At 39.1% G+C, this 16,897-nt stretch overlaps 1 protein-coding gene across 1 annotated transcript in view; it reads right to left on the bottom strand.

Moving 5' to 3' along the window:
- The window catches only part of LOC115269359 (uncharacterized), a 763,799-nt gene that overhangs the window by 488,334 nt on the left and 258,568 nt on the right, over positions 1 to 16,897 (bottom strand). The gene's annotated exons all lie outside the window — the stretch shown is intronic.

Below are 16,897 nucleotides of genomic sequence, written 5' to 3'. Positions count from 1 at the left end.
ATTTAACCTACACAAAACATTCAACATATCAATAATGAGTAGTCTCTCTTTTGTTCTTAATAAGCTCAAACAGCCTATCCAGGATACTTTTAATTTACTTTTTATGGATTGTATTCCACGTTCAAACAACTACACGGTTTAGATTTGGAAAACATCCGTACGGCTTATTTTATTCACACACTGCTTTTATAATCAACCCTACAAATTCTCAATGGGGTTCTGGTCAGGGTAAGGAGCTGACCTTTCTTCAATCTGAATAAGCTTTTCACGAAACTAAGCCATATTTGCTTGAACCGTGTGAACAAGTGTATTCATGATCTTGATAAAACATTGTCTAATTTGTTTAAGGGCGTTGCTGCAAGAAAGGATAGTATATATTTTTCAGGTTCAGAAGCTCGGCATATCCCTGGATGCTCGTCCATTCGAGTCGACAGAACCCTCTCCATACCATCATACCGCCACCCCCGAGAGATTCCTTGAGAAGTAACGTGATTATTTTCGTAAATCTCTCCAGTACGAAAAAAGCCATTCGGTTTTCACATGCTGAACTTCTTTTCGACCAAAAAGGTCTCCCAAAGTGTCAAATATGTCTTGAGAAGCCAATCAAATAAATATTTGAACGAATAACAGTTGATTCGCCGCATGTTGAAGGACCATCCTATCTCGATATATCGAGATGAGCAGAATGAACTGTAATATGTTGAAGAATTTAGAGATCGAAATGAAGAACCAATTTTTAAACTTTTGTAGCTAGGGAGAACCTTTCCCAAACAGATATAGTTTCACCTTCTCAGAATAATTAACACTTTGGAAACCAGGTACAGTAACCTGTAAAAATAGTGTACACTGAAACCTCCATTTAAGTCGATGCATGGCTTATCGAAAATAATTTCTACCGTACAAGCAATGACAAAACTAAAGACTTTTATATTTTTTGACACTTCGCATGACAAAGGAGTTTTGTCAAAAAATATAAAACTGTATAGTTTAGTCATTGCTTGCACGGTAAAAATATTTTTCGATCAGCCATGCATCGACTTAAATGGAGGTTTCAGTGTATTGACAAATCGAGAGAAAATCTAGATTGAAAACCATCGGAATTGAATAAAGACAGGGAGATAAAGTGATATTCACCTTCAAAGAACTGTAATCAGTTTTGTACCTTTTAATTCTGCCCTCTATGCCGCCCTGTAGAGGGCAGAATTTAGAGGTACAAAAATGAATACACTCATTCGAAGAGGGTATTCTGCATAGAGGGTTCGAAAAGTCGGTACAAGATGATCTGTAGAACATCAAGATGTCAAGATGTGGTATCAACTGTAGTACGTAATTTACTCCAATCTCACGCATGTTATAGCAATCAAATCTTCAGCACGAAATCTTATTATGGTTCAAATGTTGCGGAGCTCATTCCATTTCTTCACGTTGATCGTGTGAACATTCTTTCAGGACTCTATAAATTGTCAAACGCGAGACGTCTAGTGCTACCTAGTTCTTTCTTTAACCGGTTCAAACTTTTTAGCGAATTCATTGCGATCCTTATTCCGTTTTGTGCGATTATACAGCTTCCTCGTGTTTTCTTTCTGCCGTATTGAATTACGTCTTAAAAGAAAATTACAACGGCACGTTGAAATCTGCATACACGACGAGAAATTTCACAAACTGTTAAACACATGTCTTGATGTGTCAAAATCTTTCTTATTTGAACTTCAGATATATATTTTGCACATGGCATATTAAAAATTGAAGTTTACATGTAACAATACGTCAAACGCCGAAATAAACCTGAGCACAGAACCTAAAACAACGCGTTGATATAGGCACAACGAATGACTTACATGTATTGGATCTATAGTCATGAAACAAAGGGATTTCAGTTTTTTTAAATTTTTCTGTATACACACATGTGCATGAATAAAATTATATGGTAGTATGTGTAAGGCAGGGTAATCATAATGGCGTAGTGCATGAAATTATCAATTGCACTTTGAATAAATAGCATATAAATATTAGATGGATCTATAGTTATGGAACAGAGTGTATATGACCCCAAATGGAAAAATATTGTATAAATTTGCCCACTCAATATAAGTGAACCATGTCTTCGGCAAATTTGTTGCGAATTTACTGCTCTATTAGGGAAAAATATGAGTAGTTGGGTCTGAGGAATCATAAACATCCTAAAACATCTTAAAAACAAAGAAGTTTGGGAAAACAAAACATTTGATAAATGAAGATTTTGGATGTGATTTAATTTCATACGCATTCGAATAGCCTTCCTTATGAAAATTGGAAAGTTGTTGGGGAACAATGTCTAAAATGCCAAAATGAGTTAAAATGTCCTAACTCATAAAATCAATCCTGAATGTGATTTGATCATTACTATAGGTGAATGGTGTCAAGATATGTTTACATACAATATCCTTCTAGAAGCCAGACAGGCGAATCCACGGAAAATCTTTTAAATTCCCTTTAAAAATTGGCCACTTACGGGTTTTCGTGCTTACAATTAAGGGTTTCTGGTGATTTTATTATCAGCCAAGTGTTTGCAAGGAGATTGAGTAACATATGGAGGCGCATGGTTGTTGATGCCCACGCTATCCATGTTAATGGTCATTGACATGGGAGTCCCATTGTCCAATTGATTTCCATGAACTAATCTCACATTTAAGCGTGGAAGTTCCCCACGAATTCCTCTAGAAGTTCCTCCAGGAATCCCTTAACGAGTCCTCCAGAAGTTCTTTTGGAAGTTCCTCTGGGAATTACAGGAGTTTCCGGCGAGAATTCCTCTGGGAGTTCCTCCACAAACTCCTCCGGCAAATCCTAAAGGAATATAATTCAGGAATTCCCCCAGTAGTTCTTCCGGGAATTCCTCTAGGAGTTCCTGCAAAAATTCTCTAGAAATTCATCCGGGGATTCCTCAAAGAGATCATCCGAGAACTACTCTAGGTACCGTAAAACGGGATAACTTTGATAGTTTTTAGGCGAATTTTCTTAATATTTTCCCATGTAACATTATTTCCTCCAGTTTTATATTTTTAAAACAAGTACTGGGGTATCAGTTATCAATTGCAATTGAAAGATTTGATAATCTTAAATATTTTGGGTGACTTTTAGTTTTCCATATGAGCGAGAACCAGATTTTCATTTTGGGGTAACTTTGATAGTGCCCTGAAAAACGCATCAAATCTTGAAAAACAGCCACAGATTGAAATCTAAGCAGTATGAACATGATGAGAGAAGCCTTGTGGAATATATCAGATGTAATGTTTATATCAAAACATTGATTTTTTACTAAATTCTACATATAAAATGAGTTTGCGGAGTTCTGAGTGAAAAATATAGTGAATTTAGCTAGCAAAAAATACTATCTTTGTCAAAATATATGTTTAAAGGTACATCAACATATGATTACGTGCTGTTCATGATGAGTTTTCTTATTTTTGGGTAGTTTTTGAATGTTTTATTAACAAATTTTGAACAACACAGATTTATCTACAAGAAAATACAAGGGCATTGCATACTTTTAGGCGTTTATCGATGTATGGAGATTTATGCTGCCCCTATTCGCATAACAGTCCCATGTTTGCTGGGTTTCCTATTCACATGGGAATGTTGTGCGAATGGAGGCAGTATGTCCCAATTTACAAAATTGCTTCCATTTCGTAAAAACACACTTCGTTAAGAAATTCAAGCCCAGATTTGGAATCTACTATGACGAATCTATCGAGAATAAAAGTTCATTCATTGAAATAATAGTTGAAATGAAGTTGTACAGCAGATTGTTTGAAGGGGTTGACAAAGGACAAAAATTTCAACATTTTTTATTTTTTGTCCAAAAAGTTGTATATAAACTAGGTTTTAATGAAAATATGTCTAAGATGAACTTTCATATGTATAGAATTGATCTACGTTTGCCTTTTTCTTAACTGGTTGAAGGAATCATAGTTTTAAGATAAACTATACAATGCCTGTCGCACTATCAAAGTTACCCGCATTATCAAAGATACCCCGTTTTACGGTATTTCTTAAGAAGCTCTTCCAGTAATTTCTTTAGGAGCTCCTCCGGCAATTCATTCTAGAAGTTTCCCCAGGAATTCCTCTACGAGTTCCTCAAGGAATTCTTCTAGGATTTTTTTCCGGGAAATCCTATAGCAGTTTCTCCTTGAATTTTTCAAGGAGTTTTCCCTAAAATTTCTCCCTGAATTTCCTCTGAGAATTCCTCTAGGAGTTCATCCGATAATTCCTCTAGGAATTCCTCCAGGAATTTTCCCGAAAGTTCCTCAAAAAGTATCACCAGGAATTCCTCTAGAAGTGCCCCCGGTTATTTTTCTGGAAGTTCTCCCGGAAGTTTCACTAAGGGTTCATCCGGGAATTTCTTTAGGATTTCCTCAAGGAATTCCTCCAGAAGCTCCTCAGGGAGTTCTTCTAGAAATCCCTCCGGGAATTCCTCAAGAAGCTCCTCCGGCAATTTTTAGGAGTTCCTTTTGGAATTTCTCTAGAAATTCTTCCAGAAATTTCTCAAGGAGTTTCTTAAGGAGTTCTTTCGGGCAATCGCTCCTCAGGGAATTCTTCCAGGAATTTATCCGGGAATTTCTTAAGAAGCTCCTCCGGTAATCTTTCAAGGATTTCCTCAGAGAATTCCATCAGGAGTTTCATAAAAAAATCATCTAGGAATTTCTCAGGAAATTCCTAAAGGAGTTTCTGCGAAAATATCTCTAGAAATTATTCCGGAACTTCCTCAAGGATTTCATCCTTTGCGAGATCTGCCGGGAATTGCTCTAGAAGTTCCTTCGAGCGTTTCCTCTAGTTTCGTGGATTCCTCTACCAGTTCCTCCGGGATTGCCTCTATGAATTCTGAGAAAATTCCTCTATGAATTCTTCGAGAATTCCTCTAGAAGTTTCACCGCGTATTCTTCTAGGAGTTCCTCCAGAAGTTCTTCTAGATTTTTCTCTGGGAATACATAGAGTATCCTCCGAGAATTCCTCTAAGTGTTCTTTCAGTACCCAAGTAACATTTTGATGACCAATCAGTCTTGTAGAGGTTTTGAGAACCGTCATAAAACCTTATACCTTTTTTTTGGTTTAATAATGGTTCTGATAACCTTTCTAGAATATTTGACTAAAAAATGTTACTTGGGTAATCCTTCAAGAAGATTCCCCAAACATTCTTTTAAGAGTTCCGCCAAGATTTTTTCTAGAAGTTCTCCCGGAAATTTCGCCAGGAGTTCCTCCTTGAATCTCTTTACGATTTTCTCCGGAAAGTTTTCCGAGAATACCTCTAGGAGTTCCTCCGGGTATTTCTCTGGGAGTTGCTCCGCGAATCGCTCTAGGAATCCTCCGGAAGTTCTTCTAGGGGTTTTCCCAGCAATTTCTCTAACAGTTTCTCTGGAAATTCTTCTAGGATTTTCTAGAAATTTTCCCGGAAATTCCGTTATGAGTTCCCCCGGGAACTCCTGTAGAAGTTCCTGGAAATTCATCAAAGAGTTCCCATGAGATTTCCTTTAGGAATTTCCCGGTAATTTCTCTGGGAGTTCCTCCAGGAATTTCTCCAGCACCTCCTATATCAGTTCCCCCGGGAATATATGTGAGAGTTCCAGCGGGAATTCCTCTAAAAATTTCTTCGGGAATCTCTCCAGGAATATCTCTCGGAATTTTCCCGGGAATTTCTCTAGGAATTTTCCTGGGAATTCCTCCGGAAGTTCTCCTGGGAATTTCTCTAACAGATCTCCTGAGAAATGCTCTAGAATTTCCTCTAGTAATTGTTCTAGGGTTTCCCTGCGAATTCCTCTACGAGTTAATCCCGGAATTCCTCTAGCAATTTCATCGAATTTTTTTTTAAAGTTTCCCCGGGAACTCCTCTAGTAGTTCTTCCAGAAATTCTTCTATGAATTACCCAAGGATTTTCTCTGGGAGTTCTCCAGTGAAATCTTCTAGTTGTTCCCACGGGAATCCCTGTAAGAGTTCCTTCAGGAAATCTTCTAAGAATACCTTCGTGAATTCTTCTAGGAGCTCCCCCGGGAATTCTTCTAGAAGTTCTCCGGAAATTTCTCTAGGAATTCCATCGAAAACACCTCAAGGGGTTTCCTCAGTAATTCTGCTAGTAGTTCCCCAAGAAACTTATCTAGCAGTTACCGAAAATAATTTCTTCAGAAGTTTCTGTGAGAAATCCTCGAGGAGTTCCCTTGGGAATTCCTTTAGAAGTTAATCCGAGAATTCCTTTAGCAGTTCCCCCAGAAATTCCTCTATGGTGTCCTCCTAGAATTTGTCTAGGAGCTGCTCCCAAAAATTATTTTTGAGGTCAACTAATCAAAAAGTATTCCCCAGGATATTCCTCTAGCACTTCCCCCGGAAGCTCATTCTGCAGAAAATACCTCTTAAAATGTTATCGCAAATACTACTAGGGTTTTCTCCGGGAATTTATCTAGAAATTGCTCCAAGAATTTCTTTTAGGAGTTCCCCCAGGAATTCATCAAGGAGTTTCCCCCAAGAAATCCTCTCAAGATTTTCTTTAGGAGCTCATACGGGAATTCCCCTTGGAGTTCCCTTGGGAACTTCACAAGGAGTTTTTCTAGAATTTCTCTAGAAGTGAGTTGCCACAGAAATCCTCTGAGAGTTTTCCCGGAAATCCACTTAAAGTTTACTGGAAAACCTTGTAATTAGAAGGCACAGAATGTTGCCAATTGGCAAATTAAGAGATAAAATTTGTGAAAAAAAATCGCGTTCTGGTGGGATTCGCACCTACGACTCCGTATTCGCTGGACCGACGATTCAACCAACTAAGCCACAGAACATGCAACGGTTCTTCGGAATAGAAACCCAAACAGACTACAAAGCCACACCATGAACACTCCTTTTTCACAAATCCATCTCTCTTTCGGCTTAGATGCCAATCCACAACACACCCACTAACTACAAGTGAGAGTGAATTGTTTTTTTTTAAGCCGAGACTTACTCACGCACAATTAGGGTATGTGTGCCATCATTAATCTCACGCTCCCATATTCATCCTATTCGAAAACAAGCGATTACGGCACCGATTGATTCCGTTCTTTTTGTTTTCATGCGTGCTCACTTCTAACAAAAAATACAAAAATATGAAACAAAACAAACAACGCTTCAATCCTTTGTTTTTCGTACGATGAAAATGGGAGCCACATGCTTAATAAGGGAACGAATACCCTACAATTACAATTACTCCTTCAAATTACAAGTTTTTCCAGTATGTTTCTGACATACCAGCAAATTTGGTAAATATCAGTAAAGGGCAATATATATTATTGTACCCTAGCTTGCGTCACATCGGCACAGTTGGCCGTAAAGCGTGCAACTGTGTCGAGCTCTCGACGCATACTAAATTAGACATCAGAAAACAGACTGGTCCGGAAATAACTCACTTCTAAAGATTCCAAAGAGTTTTTAATCTTTTTTGTTTCTAAAAGTCAATCCGGAAATTCTTCGACAAGTTCTGCCTGGAATTCATTCACAATTTTCTCCAAGAATTCTTTGGATAGCTTACCATACTAGTTAACTATTTCCTCCGGGACCCAATTTGGAAGTTTCTCCATAAACTGTCCCAAAACGTCTTCCTCAGGAAATTATTTCAAAAATTTCTCTGAGAATTTGTTTGTATGTTTTTTCAGAGAATTCTTCTTAAACTTCCTCCGGGTATTTTTCCGGAAGTTCGTCCGGATATTCTCGGGGATTGGGGGATCGTTATCAGAAACAGGTATTCCCAAGAATTTTGTATAAAAATCTGCCAGAAATTTCTATGCAAGTTCTTAAAAAGTTCTAAGATCTCTAACAGGAAGTTTCACTAGGAATTCTTTTAAGAGTTTTCCCGGGAATTCATCCGGGAGTTTCGATAGGATATACGCAAACAATTATTTTCGCGACCATCGGAGCTCCTTTGGATTTTTTTCTAGGAATTCCAACCACGAATTCCAGAAATTCTTTAAAAAATAATAGCGAGTTTCTTCGGAAATAGCTTTAGGAGTTTTTACAATAATCTGATTCTTTAAAGGTATTTAGATAATCGCATAATCTGAAAGTTTACCCAAAAATAAATCAGAGAATTTCTACTACATGACAAAACAAACAAACTCCGCCAGTAGTTCCGGCGAAAATTTTGTCACGAGTTGATTTGCCATTTTTTTACAGAGATTACTCTGAAAATTCAATCAATTTGTTTTTTCTAATTTACTGCCTAGAAGCTCCAGGAAGGGTATTTTCTTGGAAATTTCTCGATTAGGTTCTATTAAAATTTCTCCGGTTGTTCCTTTCAAAACTTTTTTAGGCAGTTCATCGAAGTTCATCAAAAATTTTCTCATTTATTATTGAATCGAAGAAACTGAAATTCTCTGGAATATTCTTTGGAAATTTATGAAGAAAATCAGGATTCTGAACAAATCGTTGTTTAACCTAGAAGCACAAATATTGTGCTTGAGGTTCTGCAACTCATCCCAAGTAACAATGAATGCTGAACAGTGAGAGTAATAGCTGAACATTGGCTGGTCAATGGTGTCAGAGGCTGAATACAACGACAGCAGAATATTGGTCTGAAGTATGGCTTGTTCAACCTCTTAAGTCAGCAATACATAGATGGCTGAATATCAAGTTGAAAAGAATATTATTCATCTGTGTAACCAGCTTTAAAACATACATCAACATGTAGAATTAATCATCTCTTGTTCAACCTTTAATCAAATAATTTTGGACAGCTGACCCAAACAAGTTTTTGTAGAGTTAACATCGCTTCTTCAGCCTTAATACAGGCAAGGTTGCGACCATTCATTTGCCAAGCTTTGCATTCATGTGCTATTATCTCAGTTCAGAAGCATGCTATCGAAAAACAATGTATGGATGAATTTAACCTTGTAGTTTTATCTGAAAGTTTGCCGAATAACATTGGGGTCGCAAACGTATACCAAAGTCGTGAGCGAGCTGCGAAGGCAACTCTCCACGCAGTGAATGTAAATTTCATTCACGCTGTGGAAAGTTGCCTTCACAGCTCGCTCACGACTTTGGAATGCGTGTGCGACATTAATGTTATTCAGCAAACTTTCAGATAAAACTACAAGGCTTAATTTATCCATACATTGTTATTCGATAGCATGCTTCTGAACTGAGATAATAGCACATGAATGTAAATCTTTGCAAATGAATGGTTGCAACCTTGAATACAGGCTTAGTTCAACTCATGTTCTAGATTATTCAGACACAACAAGTAAGGCTTTCGTGTTCGAGGATACGTATACAATAGTATGTGGTGTAGGTACTAAGGTAAGTGACTGCAAATCAGGAGGTCCGAGTTCAATTCCCAGTTTTCTTATAGATTAATTTAAACATTCCTAAACATCTCTTCTGGAAATAAAAATCCGCAAATGGTAGATATAATGTTACAAAAGTGTTTATTTTTATTGTTACACAATAAATAAATTTGATTGCTGATTAAGCGCATATTACGCCTTTAATCAGCTTTCAATGAACCTCAAATCAGCTAAAGGTTGAATAAAATCACCAAAATTAGATGTTAAGGAGCTGAATAAATGATCATACCTCTTGTGTTCAGTTTTTGTACAAATGAAGGCTACTTCAAAATAGTTGAAAAAACGTTTGTACAGCATCAAATTGTTACATTAACAGAACTGCCAGTTGAAAAATAATCTCAAAGAAACTCCACTAAGAATTCTTGGAGAAACTCCCATCGACTTCAAAGCGGCATACGACAGTATGGACCGCACAGAGTTATGGAAATACATGGGCGAAGATGTTTTTTTCTGGGAAGCAGACCAGTGCGATCAAAGCAGCAATGGACGGTTTTTTTTTTGTCTGTATTAACGAGATTTTTAACCCTAGGCTAGTTCATCTCGGGTAAGAACGATGGACGGTATGCATAGCAGCTTTGGTTGCGACTGTGATGGAATGTAACTTGAAAATGGCTTCGTCAGTCTCGACAAAATTCAAATACTGCTATTTAATCTTGTCCAACGTTTCGGTCACATATAGGACCTTCATCAGGGACTCTAAAATTGGTTATTTGTTTTATTTGATGATATTTACAAAATTAATTAAGAACATTTTTTACCAATTATCATAGATTTTTCGTCCAGTGTGTTCTGTTGAACAAAGGTTGTCCAGCGGATTGAATTTCTTCGATCAAAATCATCCATAATTACGAAAGTTTGTCTTCGCAATTTTCATTCTTCTCACGCAATTTTCTTCAGTGTACTTACTCACTCATAGTTAACGGTTGGGATTCGATCGATTACACAAGCACACATGATGAATACGGACCGCAATGGTGATCGATTAAGCGCGAGGTTCTTATCTCCCAAGGACGTGGTTGGCATCATAAAGCTAGTCTCGCCAGAATGGGGGAGTCTGTAACTGTAACTCAGGATCTCTACCCAGGTAACAATTTGATGTTGATTAAGCGCTTCTGTAGCTTGTGCAAATCAGCCTTCATTTGAACAAAAGTTGTGCAAAAGAACTGTAATCGTTTGTTCAGCTCATAAACATCCAATTTTGATGATTTTATTCAGCCATAAGTTGATTTAAGCTCTCCAGGTGGCTGAATTAAGGTTGGAGAAGCGCTTATATCCAGAATGGGAATAATTTATGATTCTATTTTTAGAACAGATAAGGATCAGATGAAGCATTGGAGTCGCTTAATCATCTTTAATTCAGCAATTAATCATCGCTTATGCAGCACTAACAAAAAAAATAAACTTGCCCCACAGAGTTCTAGCCAGAATGACCATTAGGCTCTTGTAGGCGTAGATGTAGGATACAGTTCATAGTAGCTGAATGATAAATATATAAATATTTATTATAATTGAGAATCGAACTTGGGTGCATTGATTCATAGTCACTTACCTTAGCATCTGGTACACCTGGAATGGTACGGACTTAGTGATTCGTGGGAGAACAAGTTATATACTGCCATGTCTGATTAAATGTTGAACAGCTTTGAACAAAGGCTGTGCTAAGGTTGAATAAGTGATGCAAGAGCTGGATATGAATGCATACATTAGTTGTCAAAACATCATTGTTTTGTTTACAGTTCAGTGTTTACAGTAAAGTCACGCAAAATGAATAAATAATACAGGTAAATATCCTAAAAATACTACTAAGGCGTGGGTAGAAACATGTTCTTTTATCTATTTTAAGGGAACGCTTGCAGTTGCGACATGAACAACCCACATCTCTATCGTCATCTCGGTATTGGTGTTTTATAATCCGTAAGAGATCTTTTTGTGCTTGATGCCCAATATTATGTTCAATTGGCAATTTCTATGCTTCTTTTGTTGCTTCATTGTAGAAGTTTGATTAAGGGCCGAGTACTTCTGACAAACATTCGATTTCCTCTTCCGCCGGCTCATCAAGTTGCGCATCACACTCTTAAAAAATTAGAAATTTACACGTGACGTAAACCATCAACGTACGTAAACATTTCATGACTGAATGGCAAATTTGACTCAACTTTACATCCATCATGTAAGTTCGAGTTGGTTGCACAAGATGTCAACAAACTCATCTGACCAGGTAGGTAGAAACAGTTTCACATTTATCGTTCATCTCACAACTTGCTGATATGGCCGAGAGGTAAAGACTGTGCCTCTCAATCAGCGGACCAGTGTTCGAATCCAATTCAATATTTTACACTCATGTTTTATCTGTCGATTCGGCTCTAGCGATTGCTAGCTCGACTTTATTTGTGATAAAAGATGTAAATTTGCGTCAAACGGGCCGCTCCTTTTATGTGCATCCAAGTGAACTTAAATTTACATGAATTTTTCTAAGAGTGCACGAACCACCACCTTCACTGCCCACGGAACTGGAACCTGCCGATTCTCTTTCCCCTGGTGATTGTTCAACACTAGGGATATCATTGATGCCTTACAATTATTCAAATGAAAATATTTAATCAAGCGATACTGTATCATTTGCATGTTCCGTGCAGGTTGCTTTTCAATATAGTGGCTTCTGCTGCAGGTATGAAATCCAGCGTATGATGATCGGAGAGGACAAAGTCCTTTTTCTATGTTTTTCGAAAATAACACTTTTTCACATTCCTGTAGTATTTTTTTTAAATGGTGATAGTAAGTGCCATTTCTGTTGTTTTTTTTTATATTTACTTTATTTAATGCTGAACCTTCAATATTGAAGATAAGCTGAATAAAGAAATGTTGAGTAGATGGATAATATTCTATTGAGTATTATATTCAGCATACGATGAAGGCTGTACAAGAGATACGTTATATACACTCAATAAACTACTGTTCAACTTGATATTCAGCTTATTCAGCTATTAACACCATTAACCAACCATTGTTCAGCTATGGTTCTCACTGTTCAGCTACCATTGTTGCTTGGGTATTCATCAATAATAGATGGTCTTGAGTTCAGTCGATACCAAGGTATATCAGTGACAAACATGTTACTGAGATAACTTGCGTACCTCACAGCAAAAGGGTATATCACAATAGTTCTAAAATCTGGACGCAGTGATCTTCACCCGACAAACGAGAGAAGCGCGAGGTGTCAAATTCCAGTACGGTAAAATTCCGGAAGAGTTTTTCCACAGTTACCGAATCCCAACCGTTAACTGCTTGTGAGGGAGTAAGTACACTGAAGAAAATTGCGTGGGAAGAATGAAAATTGCGAAGAATTACTTTTGTGATTATGGATGATTCTGATCGCAGAAATTCAATCCGATGGACAACCTTTGTTCAACAGAACACACTGGACGAAGAATCTGTGAGAATTGGTAAAATTTTTTATTTTAATTAATTTTGTAAAACATCATCAAATAAAACAAATAACCAATTTTAGAGTTCTTGATGAAGGTCATATATGTGACCGAAACGTTGGACAAGATTGAATAGCAGTAGTTGAATTTTGTCGAGACTGAAAAAGCCATTTTCAAGGTATGCATGTTGCATGAGATTTCGACGGAGCTATTTAGTTTTCACCGGAGAGTACAAGTAGGTGATGGACTCACATGCCTGGTGTAATGCGACGAGTCAGGCTCAACAGATAGTTGGATTAATAGGCGCCATGGGGAAGTTACATTCCACCTGACACAGGTCATGGTTGCTTCCGACAGTATCTACACCGTTTCGGGCATGCGGATTCTCCCGAATGTCCAGTGTGCAATGGTTTAGAGGAAACGGCGGAACACGTTTTGTTCGTGTGCCCGCGTTTTCGCACAATGCGTGACCGCATGCTTGCCACATGCGGACACAAACCCGGACAACTTGGTCCAGAGGATGTGTAGGAATAAGTTTGGCTGGAACGGCGTTTCAACGGCTATCACCTATCGTCTGGGAGCTACAGAGGAGGTGGCGCGTGGACTCGGAGAATGGCTAGTCCAGATGCAGTACAAGAGGTGGTCCAGAGGTTCGCAGTCGGCTTCGTAGGTCATACCGGTGCCCTGCGGTCGAGATCGACCCTTACAGCGATTAAGTGGCCGCGGAGAGGAAGTCCCGGTAGTGGTGCTGTCGTGGCGTCGGTCTACTGTGTTGGATCCGGGCCCGCGGTTGGAAAGGGGTCCCCGGCAAGGGTCGGGGCAGGTGGAGACCCTGCTGACAGCAACCTTCTGGTGCAGCTGATAGGGCCTGGAGGATAGTGATACCCTTGCCTTCAACAGGTCAAATCGGGTTGCACGTGGGCGTCAGTTCTTGATGTCTGTCAAGCAGTTGGGCGCGGGCGGGGTTGACCCTGCCCGCCTTCCGAGGACAAAGGGAATGGTGAGGACCACTCGGGAACTGGCTAAGCGCCAGCATGCTACCGTGATGGACTCTCCAAAGCGAGTCATCGATGTTCGTTGCTGCAGGCTACGCAGCTAACCATGAGGGTGCGATGTGCACTAGCCCCTCTCTGAAGCAATGCCTTCTTGGTGGTTCCGGAGAGACGAAGGGTTTGGCGACCATAGGAATGTGTTTTAATGGGTCGAGAAGAGAGTAGTCCTGGCTTTTACTACTGTTGTAGAAGACTGCCTTAACCCCACACTATCCTAACCTTGCTGTTAGGGTGTTTGTTGAGCAGATTTTTCCCCCTATGGTTTAGAAGGAAAAAAAGGCTTAACAGTCAGGGCACGATTTTTACGAAATCCGGTCAATTCGTGTGCTTTGTGGACGACATAGACTTCGAGGTAGTGGAGGAATTCATCTACCCTGGATCCTTACTGACAACTGACAACAATGTGAATAGTGAAATACGAAGCCGCATCATCCGTAGAAATGCCTACTTGGGCTTCACCTCGCTAGAGATTCACCTCCACACCAAATGTATCATGTGTACAGTGTGAATTGTGCGTAACTCACCGGAACAATCCGTTCCCAGTCATCTTGGCAAACTACAGTAGAATCACTTGGCATTGTACGGGACTCACAATCAAGCCGACTTACTCCGCCAAAGCTCCACTTCTCCATGAGGCAGCATCACACTGACAACCTCAGCATGAAGCTTGCTGTCACTGATGGTTGCTAGGGGAAGGGCAGGCAAGGGGAATGACATTATCGTTGTTCACACCCCACGTACAGAACACTTATATGACCGTTTGTTCTCTATGGGCACTGTAGGATTAGATACATTGTATGTATTGATGTATTGATACACAAGAAAATAAAATATTGTCGATATTAAAATAGACATCCCTACTACTTGGTAGCGAAATCGCCCAATGCTACTCGCGCAGAGCGATTGTCAAAAAAGTGGAGGGAAAGTATTTGTGATGGCAGGTTATAGAAGATGCGCACATCACGGTGCCAGTCAGTTGATTGACGATAGTGACGACGAATGGACGCAGCAGTGGGGAGCAGCGGCAGCACTCCAGCAGGGGAACGCTGAAAAGCATCAGTCCGCTCCGACAATGAGCAAGCAGGCACCACCCTCTCTATTCGTCGGAGCGTCGCTAGAAATCACCGGCAGGAACAACCGGCTCGTAGTGAGGTTTTTGAGAGTTCCCTCATTACTGGTTGGATCGAGATATTCTCCGGTCACGACAAACATGAGACATGGATCATGCTCGTACTCGGAGTTTTCCAGCGACACGTGCTAAGGATGATCTACGGTGGTGTACAGAAGAACGGTATATTCCGACGATCGACGAACCACGAATTCGCTACACTATACGGCGAACCCAGTATCCAGAAGATGGCTATAGCCGGAAGGGTACGAAGGGTAGGGCAAGTTGCAAGAATGCCTGACAACAACCCTGCAAAGTTGGTGTTCGCTACTAATCCGATTGGCACAGGAGCGCAGAGGGTGGAGCGTGATCTCGCGAGCGTTGGGCGTGACCAACGCACAGTGGCGGGCCTCCATACAAAGGTCGGACAAAACCTCAAATGTTAAACGAAATGGCTAAAATTCACAGGTTATGATGATTTTAGTGCCCTAAATCTATTTCTGATATGGAACTTTTCATAAATTTTGTTTAGGGTTTTGGTTTAGGGATATTGATCGATGAGATTAGAATTGAACCTTATGACAACTAAGTTGCCGGGTCATTAATTGGCTCGGTAGCTTAGTTGGTAAAGCACTTGTCTAGCGAATAAGGGTCGTGAGTTCAAATCTCACCTGAGCTGTGGATTTTTCCCCAATTTTACCAATAATTTACCCATCTGTACATATGTACGTTGAGTTATTTGAAATTCATAAATTTTGATTTTACTATTCTAGGGTGGTTCAAAATTTTAAAATCTACTGATTATGGGAAGCATGTAAAAGTAATCGATAATAAGCTATTACGATGCGTTTTTGAACGTAGATTTCGATTACACAGCGCAACATTTTTTTGTCTCAAGAGCAAACTTATGTGTCTCCGAAGGTTTTTGGGCCGCTGAATCCGAATCCGGGCTCAGATTTGCTCTAACACGTCACAATTTTGAGCTATACCTCAATTTATAGGGCAAAATATGCGATTTTGGGCTTTTTTGACTGCAAGCCATTAAGCAAGGAAATTTTTTTTTAAGCAATCAAAACGTTAATTGGTCAATCATCATCTAAATTAACGACTCATGCAAAATATTTCGTTTTACCTAATCAAATTAGATAGATTTAAGCATTTTATGTTAGTATGAAAACTTGCATGCAACTTTTGGAGGGTGACTTGTATGGGAAATATCGTACCTAACATAAATCGCTTAAAACTATCAAATTCGGTTTGGTAAAACGAAATATTTTGCATAAGTCGTTCATTTAGATGTTAATTGACCAATTAACCTTTTGATTGCTTAAAAAAAATATTTCCTTGCTTAATGGCTTGCAGTCAAAAAAGCCCAAAATCGCATATTTTGCCCTATAAATTGAGGTATAGCTCAAAATTGTGACGTGTTAGAGCAAATCTGAGCCCGGATTCGGATTCAGCGGCCCAAAAACCTTCGGAGACACATAAGTTTGCTCTTGAGACAGACAACAAGTTAATTTTTGTTACGCTGTGTTACCCTTTTAATTTGGGGGTTCTTAAATCATGTATTGGTATTTATATTAACTATAATTGTGTATTTTTGCTGTTAGGGTGGTCCAAAATCTTTAAAACTACATAAATCATTAGAAAAATTCGATTACCTACGTTTTCTTTCAATAGATCAATTCTGATACAAACCAACGTTGACTGACACGATGTGGTCTATTCTCAGTGACCGTCCATAGACCACGTTACGTTTTACGGTGGGTACACGGAGGTAAGTTAACGATTTCAAATGGGGTCAGATAGCCTCATATATTGAACTGCGTAAAATTTAAACTTCTTTTTATCAATCTCGTTTCAACGACTATATATGTGCTCGTCCGAGTTTGGGTTGTAGTGTACATTGATCTCTGTTATCACTTGTCGAAGCAACCAAAACAATTCTATCTATAAAGAAATGGCAATACATATTCGCCGTAT

This window comes from Aedes albopictus, chromosome 1 (genome assembly GCF_035046485.1).
Source record: "Aedes albopictus strain Foshan chromosome 1, AalbF5, whole genome shotgun sequence".
Classification (NCBI taxonomy): domain Eukaryota; kingdom Metazoa; phylum Arthropoda; class Insecta; order Diptera; family Culicidae; genus Aedes; species Aedes albopictus.
This window is presented reverse-complemented; position numbering and strand designations above follow the sequence as displayed.